Source organism: Narcine bancroftii, chromosome 2, assembly GCF_036971445.1.
Source record: "Narcine bancroftii isolate sNarBan1 chromosome 2, sNarBan1.hap1, whole genome shotgun sequence".
NCBI lineage: Eukaryota > Metazoa > Chordata > Chondrichthyes > Torpediniformes > Narcinidae > Narcine > Narcine bancroftii.
This window is the reverse complement of record NC_091470.1, coordinates 149,416,874-149,435,675: the sequence shown is the minus strand read 5'-3', so window position 1 is coordinate 149,435,675 and position 18,802 is coordinate 149,416,874. Positions and strand designations below refer to the sequence as shown.

At 37.3% G+C, this 18,802-nt stretch overlaps 1 protein-coding gene and 1 long non-coding RNA gene across 17 annotated transcripts in view; one reads left to right on the top strand and one right to left on the bottom strand.

Annotated features, from left to right (window-relative positions):
- Positions 1 to 3,584, top strand: part of LOC138754356 (uncharacterized) — a 92,549-nt gene extending 88,965 nt beyond the window's left edge. For all 4 annotated transcript variants that reach the window (XR_011351696.1, XR_011351695.1, XR_011351697.1 and 1 more), the window contains one exon: positions 3,283 to 3,584. This is a non-coding gene — a long non-coding RNA (uncharacterized lncRNA). The remainder of the gene's footprint in view (positions 1 to 3,282) is intronic.
- The window catches only part of prdm16 (PR domain containing 16), an 829,575-nt gene that overhangs the window by 243,159 nt on the left and 567,614 nt on the right, over positions 1 to 18,802 (bottom strand). The window lies entirely within an intron of this gene.

Sequence of the window (18,802 nt, the reverse complement as noted above, 5' to 3'; positions counted from 1 at the left end):
GACAAATCTGCAGTACTAAGCAATATCCTGTTCCATTTGGAGGAAAAGGCAAAAGTGTATGTACGAGCCAAGTGATTTCAGGGAGAAATATGCCAGGACACACTGGAGAAATACACCAGGACAGTTGGTTCCAGATGGGGATAAGCAGTGCCATTGGTCAACAGTGGGCTGAGTCACACATTCTTAAGATCAAAAAATAACTATGAGGCTGATGACTCAAATATAGCTAAAAAGGCCTGTGTCTGAGAAAGCCAGTGAACTGATTCAAATTGCCATGCATATGTAAAGCACTCTTTCAAGAAAGAAAGTGGTGTACTATATTTATATGTAAATAGAACTTAGAACCTTACAACACAGGAACAGGCCGTATGGCCAAGATGACTGTACTGACTGTCATGCCAATAGAAACTAATCCCAAATGTACAAATGAACCATGTGGCATGTGATTATAATGAGGTAATTGTATGTATGAAGCAAGTATGCATAGTGATATATTTTGAGACTTCAATTAATAGTAAACACATGTTCTGAAGTTCCTAATATCTCTTGGAGCTTATCAAAAGCAGCACTCACTTACTAACATCAACTACAAACAACACCCACCCACCCCCTTCCCACCACCATGAATACACTCCAAAACAGAGCTTAAACCCTTGACCTTCACCATCATGAAAGCTTCTTCCTGACTCAAGCCTTTAACAAGGAAAGGCAGTCATCAGGGTTTCAGTGTACATTTTTTTTGCAGGACAGGAGCTACTTTATGGATGAAGCAAATCTTTTCACTCAATTTTCTGGAACACTTATCAACTTGCTGTTCTCAATATAGAGCTTTGGCCACACTGTACATACAAAAAATAACCCCTTTAAAATTATGCAATGTTATTTAAAATTACATCCCCTGTTAACATATAGCCCAAATCTCCAGAAATTGAGCTAGATTTTCATCCATTCTGAAGCCTAAATACAAATACCAACTCTTTGAAGAACATTTTTCAATCTCTTCAGCATGATTGGATTTTCGAGTGTTGGCTTCCCTGTGAGGATAACCAAATCCTTATTGAGATGAGTTTGGGTGGTAACCATTTGTCTCTGAAATTCTTCTCATTGCTTTTTCATGAACCTTGAACTTCAGATTAAATGCATTTTAATACAGCATTAGCTTGGTGAAGATTATATAATGAAATAGTCAAAATTCATTTCAAAGCAGTTTGAAATGTAAATCTATTCCAATAATATATTTAACAGATATGAGGCTGAATCAGGAATGAAGGGGTCTGTCTTCTTACTGCACATATATCTTTAGCCTCTGCTTATAATTTTAAACTGGAAAAGAAATACAAGCAGCCTTTCCTTGTGTGGTCTCAACTCATTTAGTGGAGGCCAGAATTCCAGTTCTGGTTGAAGTAAAAGCCAGGTTTTGTTCTATATTAGGTTGGGTCAAAGGAATGCATCCCTTGAGATATCTTTGAGCTGTGCTCATTCTTTAGGGGAGAACCTGTTTTGCTTTATAATCTCTTTATTATTTCCAACCACCTAACTTCTGCAGTTTGTTCTTATTTTCTCTCTTCTGTGCGACAGACAGTCATGTGCCATTGCAAGGGTAAACAAGATAAGAAAGGTTTGCTTGGAGGGGAGGAGAATGCAGCAGGGGGCCCTCGTGGCCTAGAGTGAATTAGGTCAGCTACTGTTTTACTCCTGTCTGTGATTGATAGGGAACTTATCCCTTGGGCTAAAAGAAAACTCCTGTACTTCCTCTGTCATTTATCAGCCTAGAGGAATCATCTTCAGTCATCTGGATGGGCTGTGTCCTTACTGGCTGAATTGGTTCATCTCTGCTTTTATTCTGTGCATTCCAACCAAAAGAACTAGAAGCTGTGGCTGCTGATAGATCCCGTTGGTGAGTCCTGTGCAATGAAGCCCACATCAGTTTTGAAGACAGGCGCTGCCAAAATATGATGGAAAAACGTGAACGGCGTCACAAAACAGCAGCAAAAACTATTACAAAAATGGACTTCCAGTGCCCCTATTGTGCTAGACTTTGCACTTCTAGAGTGAGACTGCAAAGTCACCTTTGTGTCCACAGATGAACTGCACGACGTGTCTTCTTCGAACTGAAGGACAACCAATATATAATATAAGTAAACTGGAGAAAGACCTGCTGTCTGCTGAATAATATACTACATCTTTGTTCCACTGAATTTGAACTGATGTATTCAGGATTTTTAAAGGGCAACATGATTGGTGTACTAGTTAGTGCCACACCTTTATCCTGCGCTGTCTGTAAGGAGTTTGTACATAATTACCAGGTCTGTGTGGGGCTTCCCCAGGGGCTATGGTTTCCTCCCACTGTTCGAAACATATGGAGGTGTAGGTTAATTGGGTGTAAATTGGGCAGCATGGACTTGTGGGCTGAAATGGCCTGCTTAAAAATTAAATATGCAATCTTCAAACAGTAATTATTTGGATTGTATAGATAAACACGAGGCATAAGGAATATAAAGTGCTAATGAATAGGGAGCAATACATGAGATCTGTTTTGGGTAGATCAAACAATGACAAAATGAATGGACTGAATGGCAAACCATTGGTGCTGTACATTTCATTTTTTTGCATCATTTGAGTGTTTCACAATACTTAAGACACATAGTTATAGACAAGAACATCATCTCATAATGTGAAGAGCAAGATACCTTGTTTTTAAGTATAGGGAAGAATGTTCATCAGGTCACTGGAAGAACCCGTGATTAATTTTTGGACTCCAGCATGTTGTTGAAGAGATAGATGTAGCAATGCATGTAAAGGATAATAGTTGGTAGATTCTCCAGGCATCATGGAATTTGATATAGATCCCCAAAACTCTGCTGCTCAATTTGTAACCTGCTACTCAGTAGTCTTGGATACTAAAAAGCCTCAACTTTAAAATCCTATCCTTATGTCCAAGTTGCTCCAAGACTTAACACTTACTTTTTATTCTTCTCCTACCCTACAATGCTTTAATTTCTATACTTTCTCACTCTAACACTGGCTATTGTACTTTCAGTTGGCTTTTGCATTCAATTCCCAAATGTCTCCTTTAAGTGATAAAATATAAAGACTTACTAAGAACCTGCCTGATACAATTATCTCAGCATCAAAGCCTTAAGGTCAAACTTTATCAGAATTGCAGTTCAAAAACCGAACATAACTTTATTGCGGAAATCCATAAAATGTCTGTAAATTTTGCTTGAGAATCTTAGTAAATAATTAACCTAATAAAGTGATGTGTAATATTTGTATCTCCAGATTCAGTGGGGGAGTGCTCGGCTTTATTGCCAAGAAGATCATCCTGACCAAACTCTGGCCAGGGATTTGCTGATCTCAGCTATGGCAGCAATAAAACTGCTGCAGTTAACTTCAATATTTTTACATCATGAAGGGGAAAGAGCAGCCAGAACTTCTGCTGCGGATCTTTGCATCATGATTCTGGTCAGACTCTGCTGCAATGCTTCCCATAAACAAACAGCTTGCTGAATCTCACCGCATACAATATAAAAGTCAAGGGTATTCCAATTAAATCCTACTACATGTGAGTCACAAGGCAAAAATAAAACATCGACATCCATTCTGCATTCTTTCATTAAATAAATACATAAATAGTTGTGGGAATAGGCATTATTTTTATTATTTTAAATCAATCAATTGTAAAAGATGCATCTGCACATTATAACATTGATCTCTCTTTATAGTCGATGGATTAATGTACTATGTCCTTCCACCAGCTTTTTAGTTATTAAGAATAGTCAGCTCTTAAGAGAGAAAAAAGATCTCTTTTCATCACTGCGGTACAAATTCATATCCCTTTCTCATCCAGGATCTCTCAACCATCATGATTTACCCTTCCCTTTTAAAAACACTCCATTTTTATTGAGGGACTGTTTCCACAGTGGGTATGGACAGCCCTCTGGTTTTTAGTGCAAATGACCATTCTACATATTAAACCCAGGTTAATTAGTAAGCTGTTACTTTATAGATACTCAATGTTAATTTATTTACAGGAAGATCCCATCTACAGCCATTAGACGAACAAAATTATTAATAAATCAGTTTTACTGGATTATTCTTGGTCAGAGCATTAAGAGAGTTTACTTTCGCCCAACTCAAAATAACAGTCTTTCGATTGCTGAATCATTTTTTCATAACTATAGGTTTGCATTGTATTGTAACGAAGCTTCAATTTAGACATCTGTATTTTATTGTCCTCTGTTGAATTCTTCTGAAATGTCTTCTCTAATGCTGCAATTTCTTTTTCTAAGTCCTGAACTTCTGCTATATATTGCTTCTTCACTTTTGTTGCATAACTAATAATTTGACCTCGTAAATATGCTTTTGAAGTATCCCATAACGTAAACTTACTTTGAACAGAACCCTCATTTCTTTCTTAAAAAAAACCTAATCTGGTCTCTTACAAACATGATAAATTCAGGTTTTTTTTAAACAACATTTCATTAAATCTCCAACTATAATTAATTTCTGCCATCTCAGCAATACTACACATTAACAATAATGAGTGATCTGACAGAATCCTACTCTTATACTCAGCCTGTCCAACTCAACCCTGCAAATGTTCTGATACCAGAAAAAATTCTATTCTTGAAAACGAATCATGACATGCAGAATAAAACAAAAAATCCTTTTCAGTCGCATTCATCCATTGCCATATTTCCATTAAATTTAAATCCCTCATCAACTCAGTTGTATTTGATTGATTCAAATACAAAAATGCATCAGTAATAAATTCTACATTATCTTCATTCGGTGTGTACACCTTCATCAAAGTCCAAGCCTCTGAAAATAGTTTACAATTAACCTTTAAAACCCTACCTGCATTAGCAGAAAAAGATTCTAAAGTAAAAGGCACCTTTTTATGTATCAAAAGGTTTTAGCTTGGCAGTTGAAAACTGAACAAATTTCTAGAATGATCAATGCAGTTAGGAGAAATTCAGACATCACTTATAAACCACAGGATATTAATGATGAATTTCGTACATTTTAAGCGGGATTTATAAACATCTGAAGGGATTTCGGATATGGAGCAGATTGAATCTTTTTTGGCGCATTTAAATTTGCCTTTATTAGAGGAAGAAGATATTAAGAAGTTGGATGGTTCATTTACTGATTTAGAACTCAAGGAGACATTACAATCTATGCCCGAGTGGCATATTGCCAGGAGAAGATGAGTTTACAATGGAATTTTATAAAGAATTTCATGATTTGTTATTTCCGGTATATACTGATGTACTTAAGCAAGCTACTGAAAAAGGTTTATTTCCAGAGTCATTTTCAAGGGTATTAATAACAGTTATACCAAAGAAAGTCAGAGACCCACTAAAAGTAGCTTCATACAGACCAATATCTTTATTGATTGTAGATTATAAGATTGTAGCAAAAGTTTTAGCAAACAGATTAGCTAATTTCTTACCAAAATTGGTACATGTGGATCAAGCAGGATTTATCAAGAATAGGTATTCAGTTGATAATATTACAAAATTTAATTACAATAATTAATGCTTCAAGGCAGCAACTCAACCAGCCAATGATACTAGGGCGAGACACGGAAAAGGCTTTCAACTGTGTGGAGTTGAATCTTTTTATTTAAGGTGTTAGAAAGATATAAATTTGGACCACTCTTTACCGGTTGGGTTAAGGCTTTATATACTAATCCTTCTGGTCGAATGGTGACAAATGGACAGATTTCGCAGGTATTTAATTTATTTTGATCAACTAGACAGGGCTGCCCGCTGTCACCAGCCTTATTTGCGTTAGTTATAGAACCATTGGCCCAAGCAATTAGGTAAGAAATGAATATTAAGGGAATTACAACTGGTGGGCAAGAGTACAAAATTAATCTGTTTGCAGATGATGTGCTGATATATTTGTATTATCCTAAGAATTATTTAAAAATATTAAAAATTTTGTTGAAACGGTATGGGGCAATCTCATATAAAGTAAATTGGGATAAAAGTGAGATTTTACCAATTTCAGATGGAGATTATTCAGACTGTAAACAACTTACGAAGTTTAAATGGTTGGATAAAATTAAGTATTTAGGCATAATAGTGGATAAAGAATATCAACATTTATATAGCTTAAATTATGTGCCATTATTAAATAAGATTAAATCTGATTTAAATAGATAGTGTAAAAGGCATTCTTAGTTCCCTGAACTGATCACATTACTTTAACATTGATTGGATAGGTAAATTGTATTAAAATGAATAAATATCCACGTATTCAGTATTTGTTTCAATCTATTCCATGTGCTATACTGGGAAAGTTTTTTTAAGGAATTAAATAAAGCAGTTCATTTGTTTTTATGAAAAGGCAAGCTGTCTAGAATTTCTATGCAAAAGTTGACATGGCGATATGATTTAGGAGGTTTACAATTACCACACTTTCAAAATTATTAGTAAGCAGAAAAATAGAAAGAAAAAAAGGAGCATTTACTTTAATGGATCAATTATTCAAAACCAGTGGAGTGGATATTTTATCTCCATTTGAACAATCGGTTGTGACTTCCATTTACTGTGACTAACAGTTCAAGATTTTAAATCCTACCAATGAGTTAAGCGAACTTTCAAACATGACCACAAAAGCAAAGTGGAGCAAACTTCTACTCAGCTGAAATCATGGGGGATAAGCAACAAAAGCCTTGTGTAAATTAAACTCAAAAGGTTTCCAATCCAAGTCTCTTGCTAGTGATCAAAAGCAGGAAAACCAGACTAAGTTTTCTGGTTCAGGGGTGTAGAAGGTGATTATAGACCTCCCATCTTCACCTCTTTCCCAACTGGGATGAGTCATTTAGTACAGACTGGGAATTAATCTAACACTTTAGTGTGCATCACTTTGTTTTACATTGTCTATTGTGTTTAGTCAGTAACATATCTCCTGGTTATAGATGATGGAAGAAACAACCATGATGAATTCAGATCTGCACCACTCTAAGACAATAGTTCTAGGTAAAGAAGTGGTGAGCAGTGGAAGGGAAGGAAGAACCTGCCCAAAAATTGAAAAGGATAAAAGGACATTTCCCTTCTTATCCTAACTACACATAAAACATCAATTACCCAATAGGAATCATTGCTAATGACAGGAATACTGTGAAATAATATTAGGAAATACGATGGCTTTGGCAGATCCTTGGGACCTGTCAGGAAATCTCAGTTTGAAAGTCTACGGATTATGCATTATTACTTAAGACAAGACATCTGTGTAGCTCGACTGTACACTGCGTTCATCCACTGGTGTATTACAGCCTTCCTAAATCACTTTGAATTTACTTTATAATGATTCATAAAATGATAATTATGCTCTAATGCACATGCAGTGAAAACTGCTTATAACAAGCTAGAAATATTTCTTTATTCCTAATAATGTGTTGCTGTTCAGGCCTTCTCCAGGAATGATCTAACCTCATCCAAAACTGCCTGGCTTTCTGGGCTTACAAAATGCTGTGCATCATCTGGCATATGATCCATTTATTTCTTATTCCAAGTGATTGCTGTTCAACAGGATTGGATTTGGCGGAAACTATTTACTGAATAGACCCCACTATTCCACTACTTGACTGGCTGTGCTAGGGTACATGATTCATTTCAGGCATAAGCCTTTAGGTCTCTGTATTGGAGTATTATATTCCTGCAAAAATAAGAACTGGCCACTGTCGCATCTTATTAGAATATATTGGCACAGTTGCACAGCTTCTCGGGTTCATCCTAACCTCCAACACTGTGAGGAATTTGCACATTGTCCCTGTGAACATCTGAGTTTATTTTGGATGGTCTGGTTTCCTCCCACATCTTAAAGGTAGATTTGCAGTTAGATCAAATAGCCAACATGTAGTTAGAGAACCCTCAGAGTGGATCTCACTCCGGAACCATTTTGCTGTGTTGGAAAAATGTAAGATAAATGTTCAGCCAGAGGCAAGTCCGTGACACTGTTGGTGGCTCAGCTGCATATGGAAGAAGGAGCAAGAGACTGAGGACAATAATGATAAGATACTCACTATAAGAGGAATGGATTAGTGCTTCTGCAGCCATTAACACAAATCCAGGATGTTAGCACCCTGGTGCTAGGGTGAGAATGTCTCAGAATAGTTGCAATACAATCTAAAAGGAGAGGATAAACAGGCTGGTTCAGTTTGGTATGAATTACATAGGTAAAACGAAGGATGACCTATGACTTAAATTTACCAAGTGAGGAAGCATGTTAAAAAGAATTTCATGTCTAATAAATGTATGACTGAAGATATGAATTAGCAAGTAGGGATTAAAGTTTCTGGATCATTGATCATTTCTAAGAATGATGGATCTGAACAAGCTGTAAGGGTCCTACCTAAATTGGACCCTTATAAAGTAAAGTAAACCCTTATAAAGTAAAGTAAAGTAAATTATAAAGTAAATTCAAAGTGATTTAGGTCAAATATCCTTGCAGGAAGTTTGGTTGGGGGGTTACTGGAGTCATAGGGGAAAGTTTTAAAATGACATATAAATTGAACTATAGTAGAACAATTGTAGTGGCTGAGAACCAGAGAACCAAAGAAAACTGCAGCACAGAAACAGGCCTTTCATCACATTGAGTCTGTGCCAAATATTTATTTTGCCTCGTCCCGTCAATCTGCTCCTGAACTACAGCCCTCCATATCACTCCCATCCATATACCTAGCCAATCTTCTCTTAAATGTTGAAATCAAACCTACATCCACCAACTCTACTGGCAGCTTATTCCACATTCTCACCAACTTTTGAGTGAAGAAATTCTTCCTTATGTTCCCTTAAACATCTCACCTTTCATCCTTAACCTGTCCTCTGGTTCTTGTCTCACTATTGGAATACAGATGATTGATGCATCAGTATGTTGCCTAGGATGGACTGTCTCAGATATATGAGGCTGATTTTGTTTCCTGTAGAGTAGAGAATGCTCAGGATGAACTAATTAAAGTATATAAAATTAGGAGCAATATAGGTAGATCAGATAGTGAGAGGTATCAATTACCACAAGGCATTGGTTTAAGTTAAGGGGGTATGAGTTTAGAGGGGTTTGAGAAATAATGTTTTCATCCAGGGAGTGGGTGAAACCTGGAACTCATTGCTTAAGGAGGCAATGGAGGCAAGTACTTTTACAACATTGCAAAAGTATTAAGATAACAACTTGACCAAGTGGGATTTGTATAGTTAGGCACTTGATGGCCAGTGCACGTACTGTGGAACAAAGATTTTTTCACTATGACTTTAAGGTGTTTTCACACTGAGATCCCAGTAAGTTGGCATGTCAACGACCTGTGTTTAAAGTTGGGTCAGGTTAGAGCATTCACACTGAACCAAGAAAAGCTGGTTCAGTGCGACCTTTACACTGGAGCTGATGCAAAACTGTGAGGGGTGGGATGGGTGAGGGGGTTGGTATAGAAGGTAAACCAAATTTAGTAGTTGAGTGTAAAAGGCATTCTTAGTTCCCTGAACTGATCACATTACTTCGAGTCTATAAACCAGGGAAAGTCAAAGGTAAATTGATAACATTGGTTTTTGCATTTTCATTACTTAATTGCCAACGCTTTGGATCAAAATCCTTCATTATGGAGAGTAATGACCAGTATATGGAGGAGATGGTGGGAGGGCTGAGAAAGGGTGATAGATGATTGGTGAACCAAGAAGGTGTGAAGGATGATGGATAGAAGTTGCTGAATTGGGGGAACATGCAGGTGGAGTTGAAAGACAGGTGTATAATTTATAGCTCTGCCAAGGAACCTGCTTAGGATCCCAAATAGTCCTGCTAGACTATTTATGGATCTAAAAATCAGATGAAGAAAGGGTCAGCTTTGTCTGTAGTGCTTTTATGTGCTTGTGATGATACATTGCAGTACATCACTCGGCCAACAGGTGGCCTAGAGACATGGCACCCAGCCTAATGATATCTGACCACCAGGTGAACCCAGAGGGCCCATGGTATAAAGCTGAGGTCCTGACCATGTGCTCTCTCTCTCTCTCTCTCTCTCTCTCTCTCTCTCTCTCTCTCTCTCTCTCTCTCTCTCCCCCCCCCCCCCAGGCTCTCTGTAAGCACAGCTAGCAGCCAACTAGATATTTATGCAAGTGAAATAAAGCTGTGTTGCCCCAAACTGTATTGTGCCTGTATTATCCTTTGGTGCAGCCTGCCACACAGCTGACTAGCAATTTCTGATATAGCTCCTAGATGAAGGTTAGTCAATGAATGTAGATTGTGGATCTCCCCTTTAATTGAATAGTCCAGCAATATTCACTATCCAGATGTACATGTTACTGGTCACTAATCTGAGGGTATCAGAGAGTATTACTTGTCTGGTAATCAATGCTTATGAGAGATTAATGTTATGTATACGAGTACAATGTACAGATGTCCAGAAATTCTTATTTGGTGCAGTGAAACAGACTCATAAGATATCCCAATTACAATAGTAAAAATGTACTTACCATTATATGCCAAGACAGAAGAAACAATAATATCAAAGGATAGATGAACAAATATCTATCATTGCAGTTAATGAAAAAAAAGTTTCAATGGTGGTCCTGGAGCAGTTTATGTTAGGGTTATTTATATGTTAGATATATGGATGGTGGGATTGATGGAGTTGGAATTGATCACTGCCTTTCTACCTGGTGAGGAACAAATTAAGTGGTGGAATAAAGAATAGAGGAGTTGGGAATACCAATCAACAGAATTAAAGGCTGGATGTCCAGACTATTTCTGCAAATATGGCTGAGGACCTGAAGCCAAATGTACATTTTTGTGCCTTCTGATTTACATTCCATCAACCTGCTCCCCTATACAAAACTGAATCCACAAATGTTTATGTTCTTGATTGTACCATTTCCTCTTTGCTCTCTTGATGCATTTTCACTTCTTTTTTAAAGTGATATATCCTGTAAAACTAAGACACCCAAAATACTAAGCAACAGAGGGTAACAGTGGAATTATTGTTGCAGGCTTGGTCTGGCTTTCATTAGAAAATATTATGGATCCAATTTCTAAGGTACACTGCTTGGCTGGGTCTCCACAGTGTTATACATTGGCAGTTAAGTAATGTAGCAGAGTTCCCTTGGTTATAAAATAACAAACAGTATATTGTTAATTATTTTGGTGTCAATTAACTCACAATTTATAATTCTGGAGCCAACCTGCAAAATTATAGACTAGCACCCACCCTTACATTGAAGAATGGGATCCATTGAGAGATTGTAAAGTAAAATATTTGCATCTGATAATAATAAAATGCAGGAAGAAATTACTGATATTCCTTGGGGATCACCCAATGAGGCTATAGGGGTGGAATTTGGAAAAAAAGAAGGGGGTAATCACTTTGATGGGATTATGTACAAAAAGAGCCCCACTAGTCAATGGAATTTGGAGGAACAAATATTTTGGAGGATTGTAGATAGGTGTAAGATTGTAATAGCAGGTGATTTTAACTTTCCTAATATTGACTGGGACTATCATGGACATGAAGGGCTTGATGGTGCAGAATTTGTTTAGGGAGATTTGGGCAAATGTAGGTTCATGGCATTAGCTTAGATAGATAACTTGGTCAGTATGGATAAATTGAGCTGAATGGTAAGATAATTCTATGAATCTAGGACCAGCCAATATTTAACTCAGATGTAGCAGTCATCACCAACCCACTCAACCCTGTCAAGCCTTCCTAACAAACATCTGATAACTGCTTTTGAAATTGGGGGAGCTACTCCAGACTAGTCAAGCAATAGCCTAACATAGACATCCTGGCAGAACAATTCCTCATGGCCAACATGTCAGCCTGTTTAATTAACACTATGGCAGATGTACTAGAGACAATGGAACAATAAAATACAGGCAGGAGAGAGCACCATGGAATTCTGAACATTGAGGGCTCACTGGATTAAATATGGGCAAGGAAATGTCCCTTTGAGTACTATTCCCTCAGCTGATGAACAAGTGCACATTCATGTTGAATAACATTTGGAAGAATAACTGAAATTTCCCATGTACAGAATTTAAATTTTAAATTTAGACACATAGCACAGTAACAGGCTATTTTGGCCCATGAGTCCATGCCGCCTAATTTACTCCTGAACGCCCATCACTAAAAATGGCTCAGCAGGCCTGATTCTGAAACGGAGATACTCCAATTTGGATGTGGAGTAGAAAATCAGTGAAGCAACATGAGAGATGATAAACTTACTTGACTTTGTTCTCATCTATCTTCCTGCACAAAATCCACTGTCCGTGGTAGCCAAACAGTTCTTCTCAAACCTGCAACTTCTGTCACCAAGAAGAACAAGTGCAGGTGCATAGAAATACTACCATCTGCAGGTTCTCCTTCAAGTAGCACATAATCCTGACCTTGAAATATTTTGCCATTTTCATTCATCAATGGGTCTTAATTCTCTTCAATAACATTGTGATATCTTCACCAAAAAGACTGCAATGATTCCAAATGGCAACTCAACCTGAAACTCAACAACCTCTCACTCAATGTTGCCAAAAACCAAGAAGGTGATTATAGACTTTAGGAATGGAAAACCAGAGGTGTATGACCCAATTATCATTGGGTAATCAGAGGTGGAGAGGATGAGAAAATTTAAATTCCTCAGGGTCACTATCTCAGAGGACCATTCATAGACCCAACATACTAATGGCATCATGAAGAAGGCACATCAGTGCCTCTATTTTCTAAGGAGTTTGTGGAAGCTTGGTATGACATTGGAATCCTTGGCAACCTTCTGCAGATGTATAGTGTAAAGTGTGCTGACTGGCTGCACCATGGCTTGGTATGGGAGCACTAATATGTCTGAGCAGAAAGCTCTCAAAAGGTTCGAGGACAAACCCCAGTATATCTTAGGCAAACTCCCTCCACCATCGAGGAAATCTATATGGAAATGCATGAAAATATTGCTGTAATTAGTGATGTTAATCACTGAACATATGCATGGAAAGCTGCCGTTGAAGAGCAGCAGCAATCAACAAGGATCCACCCTACCCAGGACATGCTCTGCTCTCACTGATGCCACAAGATTCATACGTCCAGGTTTGGGAACAGTTGCTACCCCTCCCCCATCAGATTCCTAAACATGCTCAATCAGTGACTCATTCACTTTGCACATTATTTATGACTGATTATTCTGTATATGCATAGTCAGTTTGTTTACATTTCATTTCTTTTTTTGTATACAAATATTTTTTTTGTACACAAATATACAGTTTACACTGTATGTCATCTCTGCTTTTTTTTCATTCCACAAATTTCAGATAACCAGCATCTACAGTATTTCAATTCAGGTGATTTTTTTTGGAATAAAACCTGTGAAAGTATTGTGTGTGAAGTAATGTTTTGTTTTGTTTTTCAAGAATCAGGCAGTTGAACTTCTAGTCTGTAGCTGTTAAAAGCAAAACAGGAACAGGAACTGGACCTTGCACTAATCACAACACTATATCCTTGTTAATTTACAAAGAAAATGTTCAAGTGAAAGAAATCATTTGGGGTCAAAAGTCTGTTTTTGTGGATGTTGAAAATTAGACATGACTATGCCCATCCACAAATGAAAAGGATGTTAATGCAGCAAAATATGTCACTATAATTTCTGAAGAAAAATATCAGCACAATTCTTTATTCAGAGATTGTTTAAAATGTTGACTCACAACTGCCTGGAATGATTGATGTGATTGCTGTTCAAGGGAAACTAGAATACTACCATATACTTCAGCATATAAATTGAGTTGTGAAACCCCAAAAAATCTCTCAAAAAATGGGGGTTGACTATATGCCAGATCTAATTTTGAGATCTTAACTTTAGCTCAAAATCCAATCCACACTAATCTGGCATATAAGTTGATAGTGATTTTGAAGGGTGCTAATTATGTTGTTTTCAATAAAAATTTGTTACAGTCAGTTATTTTTTGGTTTTTCAAGGGTCGACTTATACGCCAAAATGGTTTTTCAAAGGTTGACTTATACGCCAAAACGGTTTTTCGTTGTCTGAAAACAACAAAACATTTAGAAAACTTCAAAATTACTCTCACTATCATGGTCTGAAGCCAAGATGGTGGCAGTACCTCCATATCTACTGTTTAAAAAGTCATCATATGCGTCCCAGTCTGTATCTGATGAGGTGGTTTCAGCTTCATCGTCAGTGTCCCACAATAAATCATCTTGTGTGCAATGTTGGAACCAAGGGGTTAAGTAATCATAGAAAATATGCCTATGTACTATTTATTATGTATTCATTAAAGTACTATGTAACAATTTACTAAATTTACTATTTACTTCAATTATACTGTTTAAGGGAAATAGGAATGCAATAAAGTAACAGCCACAGTATCTAGCAAAGTTGGCTGATTATAGTACGTGTAGAATTTGCTGCCTCCAAATACAAAAGAGAGAAAATGTATGAACCAATTTAGTAGGAATGCTAAGTCATGAGGAGGTGTTGAGTAGAACAGAAGACTATGGCCAGACGAGAACAAAGAAATAATTAGAAATATATGGGGTATGAATTGATTTCTGATCAAGACAACAGGATGTTCTGGCCTTGAGGATTAAGATGGGAGGTCTACACCCTAGATAACTGCAGAGCAGGAAATTGCTTGAGATCTCAAATTGCTTGAGATAAAGGAATCTAGCAAAGAAAGCCAACTTTTGTTCAGTGTAATAATGTTGATCTATATAAACAGAAGAGACTGGACAGTAGGAGTCAATCTTGGGGAATAGCTCACTGAGCAGGTGACCTATGAACTAACGACTGAACTTGAGCTCTGTTAAGCTTTATTCTTGTGCTGTGTAATAAACTGATTGTTGAACCGAATACCTTCTCCTATCACTTCATTCAACGAGCACACTGGACTCAGATGGCACATAGACTAAATTGAGGGTAGGGTAAAGCCAGAGTCCGATAGCAATCATCCACTTTTTAAATGATTTTTATCACCTTCTCTACTTTATCTTTGTCCCGTGCCTTGAGCACAAAGTTACACAGCACATCAAGTGATGCAGCACACACTGCACCATCTTTTGTAAATGACTTTTCTGCACTCGACATCCATGTATCTATTCCATTTCTCACGCACATGGTCTTTGAATGGCTTGCTCATGTAGACATCGAGAGGTTGCAATATAGACGTCAAACCACCCGGGATAACTGCCATATAAGTATTATTATTGTTCTCAGTTAAGTGGCTACAAAACATATCCCAGACCAACAACTCTGTTCTTTGCATAAACCGCCTGGCTGCCTGTTCCTCACATTGTCTATCTGGATATGACACAGCGTCCCTGATCATTGAGTACACCAGGGGCCCGACTCAGGAGTGCAGTACCTGTAATTTGGCATTCTCTAACCAAACAATGGATGATGATGCCTGCAGAAACATCAAAGCAGCACAGCCAGAGTTCAAAGTTGGTAGATGCCTTGGGTGATTGAGAGTTGATTTTCAGTTTCTCTGGCTTCAGTATCTGCTCCATTGTCAAGACTATTGCAAATAAAATTGATGCACCATCAATGTCTCAAAAGTTGAGCAAAATTGATAGGCTTTTATTTGCAATCAAATTACTCTGCTGGTCAACTGTCCAGAACTGAGGAGGGGTCTGAGGGACAGTCACCTTTATTCAGGAGCCTGTGGGAGGGGCCACAGGCACTATCAGCTAATGGGAGTGCCCAAGCAGATAAATATATACATACAGTGGTTTACCACAGAGACTAGTATAAAACACACCATGAAATATTCATCTGTACTTCCAACAACATAATGATATTAAATACTTTGGCAATAAGGGAAGGAAAGACTTGCATATAACTAGCAAATTCTGTAGGCCTAGAATGTAATATGAGCCCATTAAGAACCACTGTGGTTTTTTTTGCTGTAAAGTAGGAAATATATCTGCCTACTTTCACAGTATATTCAGAGCAATGGTGCTGGAAAAGATCAAGGATGAGTTGTTAATGCCACGCTATTACAATGCCAACAACTGGGGTTGAATCTGGTGCTGTTTGTAAGGAGTTTGTATATTATTCATGTATTTGCATGGGTTTCCTCTGGGTGCTTTTGCTTCTTCCAACCTTTCAAAACATATGAGGGTTGCAGCTTAATTGGGGTATTTGGGTGAAGTGGGCTCTTGGGCCAGAAGGGCCTTTACTGTGCTGTATATCTAAATTAAAAATATGATAATGGCTGAACAGTCTATATTACTGATAATGGTTCCTTGATAAATAATGGTTAGTTCATCAGCTCTTTTGCCCTTCTTCAATAACTGTCCTTTACAGATGAGAGGTTCAGTTGAATATCTCATCTCATACTGAAAGTATTCAGTACTCACTGGATTGTCAGGCTGGATGTTGTGCTCCACAACATGAGTACATTGCTCTCTAATTTAGATTGCATGTATTTGTTACTAGTCTTTCTATCCTACTAAAAGCCCTCTGGGTAAAGCTACTTATTAAACAAAAAAATGAAAGCATTTTAAATTCAATCTCTATCTGTGATCTACTGTTAGAGGTAGGTTCTCAACTTTGTAAGTAGATGTCGAGGGATAAAAGTCAGAAAAAAAATCAATTAATTAATGTCTATAATGCCAGACTATATGCAGTTTACCATCATGAACAATTTAAACAATTAACAATGGGCCATGAACAATCTAAACAGTTAAACAGTTAACAATGGAAATTTGTTAAAAAGTTTTTATACTTTTGAAATGAATTTTTTTGTTTTCTTCTTTTGTTCCTTTAAGGAATGCCAATGACATGAATAGACAAACTAGTTAAAACCAACACTCTGGTTCTGAATTCATTGTAACAGAACCTCATAAAAATGCTTCAGTTTATCTGTACACATTTCTGAGTTCCTGTGTGGAGTTAATGCTAGTAATCCTTTCAAGTCTGCAATGAAATTACTGCTTGGAAACTCAATTTCAAATCACTGTTATTTTCACAGAATTTAAGTGTTAAAACTTAGCAAGATTTACTTGGACAATTCCTGACATCAATGTTTGGGCTCTAATGCAATTTTGTCATCAAGAGTGAATGAAACGCAAAGCTCTTTTTCAGAAACAGGCCACAATATTCAGGTGGTGCCTTCTTTGGCAATCTTTAATCTATGCTCTTAACTGGTTAGCATTGGGCAAGGATGCCAGAAATATGTTTATCTTAATCCTTTCTTCCCACTGCTAAAACTATTTTCTCCCATCCATAACCCCATTCCCTTACTCTTGAGTCCCAACCACCGTCCTCACTAATCTGATGCCCCAAACTCCATTCCTATTGCTTGTCCTGTTTTCACCTGATGCCTTCAGCAGATAACTTCATGAGTTTCTTCTATGAAAATCTGATAGATCAGGCAGAACTTCTTAAACAGCTATGCTATTTAGTTTCTTTTTCATAAGTCCCAAGGGGGAGAGACAAATTCAGTTAAAATTCTTGCGAATGGCCTGTTGATTTCTGCTTCAAAGTGTGGTACTATGGATAAAAAAATAAAGACCTGATTGTGTAAGAGACTTCTTTATCAATACTTACTGATTTTTTAAAATGAAATATTTGTAGAAAGGAATAACTTTGTCTTGATAATGACATAACTTCCAAAAGAAATTGTGGATCCTAACTTTTATCAGAATTGATGAGAAATTCCACCTGAAAGTCACTCTCTCTCACATGCACACACACACACACCCACATCCACACTCACACTCAGAAACATCTCAATCAACAAATTATCTTGCAGGCTTTAAGTTTTAGTGTATGGCAAACAGGGTAAATACAGGACTGGTATTGGGTGAGGATGGATGATATGACACCAGGAAAAGCTTCAGGTGATTTTTTTTTGGGTACTTTGAAAGGAATGATTCAACATCTACGATGATGAATGGGAGTTCTGAGATCACTATATTCCTTCAGTTTTATGATGCATTCTGTGATTTTTTTTTGCCCTGAGGTGGAGCTGAGTCTACACTCTTCTTGTGTCAATTCTCAACATATTACCAATGAAGCAAAGCTGACAGTCAGCCCATCTTTTCATATTAAGATTACTGACAGATCTGCCGTACGTTTTCAATATCTTTTTGGTTCCATTTTTTGATTTTGATTCACTTTGCACTGTTCTTACTAAAGCCTGTTCTACTTGTTCTCCTGCTGTGTAGCTCACTGTGTGTCAATTGCCATGACTGTAGAAGAGCCACAGCCACGAGGACTGAATTAGTTTTGAGCAGTGAGATGATGTGTGATACCTATCCACTTATACCAACATCTCATCCAATCATCTCTGCAGGATCCACTCACAAGTACCTCAGGATGTTATGTCTCCACAGGGGTGGTTATTTCAAAAGGCACATTAAAGTGTTCAACCTGTAGTTGCACATGAAACATCCATGTTGAAAACTTACATAAACTGCACAAAACTGAGAAGATATCAAGAAAATCATATATAAGGGAGAATAGTGAGATAGTAAGTAATGCTGGGATAGAAAGGACACACAATTTGGAATAACAGAATCTAAACGATGAAATGTAGAATTATGGATTGCATGCCTATGGTTTACATGCCTATGGCTAACAAAAAAATAGGAAAGTGAACATGAGAAGAGAAGTAGGCCTTTAGTTACTACAGCTTTTTTCCACTATTCTATATCTATTGTTCCTGAGGAGGAGACCCTGCTGTAAAGGTTAAAATAAATTGTAAGTTGCAAGCAGCTAGAAATGTTTTTGAATGCCATGAGTATGTCTCCATAGTAACAGTTTTTAGCCAAGATCTTTTTTTCTGTGGGTTTAATATAAACAAG